Source organism: Oncorhynchus masou, chromosome 20 (genome assembly GCF_036934945.1).
Source record: "Oncorhynchus masou masou isolate Uvic2021 chromosome 20, UVic_Omas_1.1, whole genome shotgun sequence".
In the NCBI taxonomy this organism is placed as follows: Eukaryota; Metazoa; Chordata; class Actinopteri; order Salmoniformes; family Salmonidae; genus Oncorhynchus; species Oncorhynchus masou.
The window spans coordinates 4,742,254-4,748,603 of record NC_088231.1 but is presented as its reverse complement, the minus strand read 5'-3'; the positions used below and the strand labels follow the sequence as shown (position 1 = coordinate 4,748,603).

The window sequence follows — 6,350 nt, the reverse complement described above, 5'->3', positions numbered from 1 at the left end:
ATCACGTCTTTCGCTTACATGGCCTGCCGATGGACGTAGTTTCTGACCGGGGCCCCAATTTGTGTCCAAGTTTTGGCAAGAGTTTTGTAGGTTACTGGGAGCGAGTGTCAGCCTGTCTTCAGGGTTTCATCCCCAGAGCAACGGTCAAACGGAGAGGGCCAACCAAGATTTGGAGAGAGTGTTGCGATGTTTGGTTTCTAAGAATCCCTCTTCCTGGAGTCAACAACTCTCTATGGTTGAGTACGCTCACAATTCGTTGCCAGTGGCAGCCACGGGTCTCTCTCCGTTTGAGTGTAGTTTAGGTTACCAGCCACCTATCTTTCCCAGTACGGAGTCCGAGGTCACTGTTCCCTCCGCTCACGCTTTCATCCAGAGGTGCCGTCACGCATGGAGCAGAGCCCGTGAGACTCTTCTCCGGGTGGGGGCGCGCACCAAGGCTAAGGCCGATCGCCACCGGTCGAAGCCTCCGGTATACGTCGTTGGCCAAAGAGTGTGGCTTTCTACTAAGAACATTCCACTCCGATCCGTTTCGAACAAGCTTGCCCCCAAATTTATCGGCCCGTTCAGAGTCACCAGGATCATTAGTCCGGTGGCGGTCCGGCTCAAGCTTCCTCCGGCGTATAGGAGAATTCATCCTACCTTTCATGTGTCTAAAATAAAACCTGTGTTTCAGGCACGCATTAACCCGCGGTCCCGGTTCCCCGCCGCCACGACTTGTTGATGGGGAGACCACCTTTTCTGTCAATCGTATTTTGGACTCTAGAAGGAGGGGACGCGGATTCCAGTACCTGGTGGACTGGGAGGGTTACGGCCCGGAGGAGAGAAGTTGGGTACCTGCTAGGGACATTCTGGATCACTCCCTTATCGATGATTTCAATCGACAGGTAAATTCGCCTGGGAACGCCAAGAGGCGTTCCTAGAGGGGGTATTGTCACGGTTCATGAATCCACTGCCTCCGTCTCTCTTTCTCTCTCTCTCTCTCTCTCTCTCTCTCCCAGTGTTTGTGTGGGCGTGGTTTCCCAATCTCGGCCTGATTGTCTGCGCCAGCTGGAACCACTTATCTTCCCTTTATATGTTCTGTTACCAGTGTTTCTTGTTGTCAGATCGTTGTTTCTTCTCTGAGGTTGTGTCGTGTGTCCGTGCTCTTCTCTTGTGTGGATTATCTGCTGTGCTCCTTCCTACTCATCTGGACACACTCCCCTGGTTTTCTCAGCACGTTATGATCGGAAGATGCGCCCGAGTTCCTGGGTCGGATTCCTTCTGAGTACAGTCTGTCTGTCATGTTGCTGCTGTGAACTACATTCATTAAAACCATCGTTGCTTGCATCTTGCATCCGCCTCTGTGCTGTAACACTGTGTGTCTCTGTCAGTTAGTCACACCCTCCCTAGCCATATATGTACTTTCCTTTATTTGTACTTCATCTCAAGAGTGCAAGTTGACATTCAGTTCGCAGCCGTCCTGGCTACAACTGAAGACGTGTGGGTTAATGTGGTCTTGACTTGACAGACCACCTGAGTTTGATACCCAGGCTGACGTCATTGCAACCCATTTTGCCCATATGATATGGTTGGGTTGCACAATGAGAAACCACACAGAACATGTAGTATATGATAATGCCTTTGATCTTCACATTGTCTTTTACAGTAATTTCAAAGCCTGTGGACATTTAAAGCTTGGCTTTTTGGTTCCTCCAACTGGATTTAGGGAATGGTGCATAGATGTGTTTTGTGTTGAGTTACCTACTGCACAACAACGAGAGTAGACAAGAGAGTGTCAGACATGTCTTGTTTCCCTATTTCCTCTGGCACAGAGTATCTAATAATGAAACATGACTTTTTTTATTTTACTTTAACTTTTTGTTGCTTTCCTACCCCTTTTCTCTCCCCTCTCTGCCCCTCTTTCCCTGTCCCTTTTTCCCTGTCCCTCTCCATCTTTCCCTACCTCCTTCCCTCTCCCTGCCAAGGACGAGTGAAAAGGTATACCAGAACATCAGTTGATGATACACTCCAGTTACATCGCATGGCTGCCTGCAGAGATGTTGACACAGAATAAAGGAGAAAAACTGGGAGCTACTGTGAGGCCAACAAGATAACTCACATCCTGAAGAGGACGGTACATCCTAAATAGGACGTTGAAACAATATGAAAGTAAAAAACAGTCATACAGAAAAACTTGTAAGGGGCACAGTTGTTAAAGATATTGTGGGAGAAATAACTGTTGTGCTGCTCGGCCAAAGCCTATTTTCAGTTTTGACTGTTCTGTTGTATAAATGTCCGTTTTAGGTGCCTCCCCTGCCTGTATTTGTTAAAGCTGTTAATTGTTAAGCTTGTCAGTGGATAGCAGCTGTGTATATTGAAAATAGCAGGTGTTTGAGATCAACCCAACTTCTCCTTCAAAGCAGTGGTTGTTAGGCTATGTTAGAAACAAAAGGTCCATAGGTTTATTTTTCCTTTCACCATGTAGATTCTGTTGAAATGTTTCTGAGGGGTAGATCTTGATTTGCATTTCGACTCAAATAGTTGTTCAGGATAATGTCAATTAGGGTGCCCATGTTTACGGATTTAGTGTTGTACCTGGTGGGTTCCTTGATGATTTGTGTGAGATTGAGAGCATCTAGATTAGATTGTAGGACTGCCGGGGTGTTAAGCATATCCCAGTTTAGGTCACCTAACAGAACAAACTCTGAAGCTAGATGGGGGCGATCAATTCACAGATGGTGTCCAGGGCACACCTGGGAGCTGAGTGGAGTCGGTAGCAGGCGGCAACAGTGAGAGACTTATTTCTGGAGAGATTCATTTTTAAAATTAGAAGTTCGAACTGTTTGGGCATAGACCTGGAAAGTATGACAGAACTTTGCAGGCTATCTCTGCAGTAGATTGCAACTCCTCCCCCTTTGGCAGTTCTATCTTGATGGAAAGTGTTATAGTTGGGTATGGAAATCTCAGAATTTTTGGTGGCCTTCCTAAGCCAGGATTCAGACACGGCAAGGACATCAGGGTTGGCAGACTGTGCTAAAGCAGTTAGTACATTTACATTTACATTTAAGTCATTTAGCAGACGCTCTTATCCAGAGCGACTTACAAATTGGTGAATTCACCTTCTGACATCCAGTGGAACAGCCACTTCACAATAGTGCATCTAAATCATTAAGGGGGGGGGGTGAGAAGGATTACTTATCCTATCCTAGGTATTCCTTGAAGAGGTGGGGTTTCAGGTGTCTCCGGAAGGTGGTGATTGACTCCGCTGTCCTGGCTTCGTGAGGGAGTTTGTTCCACCATTGGGGGGCCAGAGCAGCGAACAGTTTTGACTGGGCTGAGCGGGAACTGTACTTCCTCAGTGGTAGGGAGGCGAGCAGGCCAGAGGTGGATGAACGCAGTGCCCTTGCTTGGGTGTAGGGCCTGATCAGAGCCTGGAGGTACTGCGGTGCCGTTCCCCTCACAGCTCCGTAGGCAAGCACCATGGTCTTGTAGCGGATGCGAGCTTCAACTGGAAGCCAGTGGAGAGAGCGGAGGAGCGGGGTGACGTGAGAGAACTTGGGAAGGTTGAACACCAGACGGGCTGCGGCGTTCTGGATGAGTTGTAGGGGTTTAATGGCACAGGCAGGGAGCCCAGTCAACAGCGAGTTGCAGTAATCCAGACGGGAGATGACAAGTGCCTGGATTAGGACCTGCGCCGCTTCCTGTGTGAGGCAGGGTCGTACTCTGCGGATGTTGTAGAGCATGAACCTACAGGAACGGGCCACCGCCATGATGTTGGTTGAGAACGACAGGGTGTTGTCCAGGATCACGCCAAGGTTCTTAGCGCTCTGGGAGGAGGACACAATGGAGTTGTCAACCGTGATGGCGAGATCATGGAACGGGCAGTCCTTCCCCGGGAGGAAGAGCAGCTCCGTCTTGCCGAGGTTCAGCTTGAGGTGGTGATCCGTCATCCACACTGATATGTCTGCCAGACATGCAGAGATGCGATTCGCCACCTGGTCATCAGAAGGGGGAAAGGAGAAGATTAATTGTGTGTCGTCTGCATAGCAATGATAGGAGAGACCATGTAAGGTTATGACAGAGCCAAGTGACTTGGTGTATAGCGAGAATAGGAGAGGGCCTAGAACAGAGCCCTGGGGAACACCAGTGGTGAGGGCGCGTGGCGAGGAGACAGATTCTCGCCACGCCACCTGGTAGGAGCGACCTGTCAGGTAGGACGCAATCCAAGCGTGGGCCGCGCCGGAGATGCCCAACTCGGAGAGGGTGGAGAGGAGGATCTGATGGTTCACAGTATCGAAGGCAGCCGATAGGTCTAGAAGGATGAGAGCAGAGGAGAGAGAGTTAGCTTTAGCAGTGCGGAGCGCCTGAGGCTTCTGATGTTGACATGCATGAAGCAAAGGCTTTTTCGATCACAGAAGTCAACAAATGAGGGTGCCTGGGATCTAGAGAGCACATGTTTTTCAGTCAAACAGCAGCTCCATCAGCTGGGTATCTCTTAAATTTATAGATGGAGCTATGGATATAACAAGTCCATGAGATCATAATTAAAGTTTTAAACATACATTAAACATTATGAGGCTAAACATTGTTGGTTTACAAAGATATTGTGAGTTATTCACAAGTTATGTTATCATTAATTCTATTAAATAATTTAAATGAGAATGAGAACAGCTGAAAATATTTTAGATTGTCCCTTTACTGTACAGTGCATTTGGAAAGTATTCAGACCCTTTTCCCTTTTCCTCATCTTGTTACTTTAACATTCTTATTCTAAAATTGATTAAATAAATGTTTTCCATCATCAATCTACACACAATACCCCACAATGACAAAGAAAAAACAAGTATTTAGAAATGTTTGCAAAAAACCCCGGAAATATCACATGATATACCTGAGCTCAATTTCGAGTCTCATAAACAAAGAGTTTGAATACTTATGTATACCCCTTTCCTTACATAATTCTCACAGAATACATAAGTATTCAAACTCTTTGCCAGTTGAACACTTTCAATGAATCTAGTTCGAACATGTTTTTGGTGTTTGTCACCTTGGCACATGTTGTTGATGATATCAGTCAGAGATGGTATCTACCCTGCACCCCCATTTTGTTTTCTCTGCAGCCCCACCACATCCTATCTGATTTCTGCTTAGAAACCGAGGCCTCATTATATATCTCTACAAACAGCAATAAACATAATTCATCACACCCCTTCTATCTTAATCTGGGTTTATGAGCAAATGCTCTTGCAGTGAATGTTTCAATTAAGATGCTATTGTTGAGCTTGTTGTTGTTTATTTCACAGCAAGTAGAAGCATATTTGTAGCCTTAACACATCTCTAACATCTCTCATGCCAACCACACATCACTAACACTTTCCAATTCAGGCAACACATAAAACACTTTGGGATCGTATAGCTAAGGCTTTTTATTGATCCAATATGGTGTGCTCAGCTAATCCAAGTCAGCAAGATAATAAATTCCATATAAAAGACACTATTAGTAAAATGCCAACCATATTGTGCATACAATATTCCTGTAGTGACACAGTCCACATGGCCTTTTTTTTACCTTCATTTAACTAGGCAAGTCAGCTAAGAACAAATTTGTATTTACAATGACAGCCTAGCTCCCTTGTTCTGGGGCAGAACAACATCTTTATACGTTGTCAGCTCAGGGATTCAATCTAGCAACCTTTTAGTTACTGGTGCAACACTAACCAATAATCTACCTGCCGCCCGACTTTGCATACATGTTTTATTATATTCTCCTTTGACAGAGAACAGAGGGATGTTTTATCAGGTGAGGTTAGCTACAGTTAAACCTAGTGTGATAAAGGCACAGAAAAACCAAGATGGAGGTGAAAATACACTGTGACCTACGACTCTTAAAGTCTGAGAAGGTCACATCCAGACCTAAAATAGAAATGAGGAGTGGGGGTAAAGGAGATTGAGAGCATGGTTTGTGGCTTGAGCTGTTTCGGGGAAGAGAAGCTGTACAGTGTTGGAGGAAGGTACCACATCTCTCATATAAGCTAGTGAGAATGAGTGTGACTGACCCATATAGGCTACTGACTACAGAGAGAACAGACAGAGAAGCGATAACCACACGCTATGGTGAGAAAGAAGCTCATTTCTACATAGCATGCAATCGTGCATGCACACACATACGCACCGACTATACTATGGGGATGATGAAGGGAGTTGATGGAATCCACTTTGCTTGACATGTTCATTTTGATACATGTATATTTGTAGACTTAATTGAGCAACCACAAGAGTCCCACACTCTCTCTCCATGTGTGCGTGTTGTTATGAGACAAGGGCTTAATGTCAGGGGCTTATTCAAAGACCCTTGCAGATAGAACAGTGAT

At 45.9% G+C, this 6,350-nt stretch overlaps 1 long non-coding RNA gene across 1 annotated transcript; it reads left to right on the top strand.

The window, feature by feature from the left end:
* Window positions 1–694: 694 nt before the first annotated feature.
* On the top strand, window positions 695–1,326 carry LOC135506506 (uncharacterized). The gene is made up of 2 exons (XR_010450523.1): window positions 695–884; window positions 999–1,326. It is a non-coding gene; the product is annotated as an uncharacterized LOC135506506 (long non-coding RNA).
* Window positions 1,327–6,350: the final 5,024 nt, after the last annotated feature.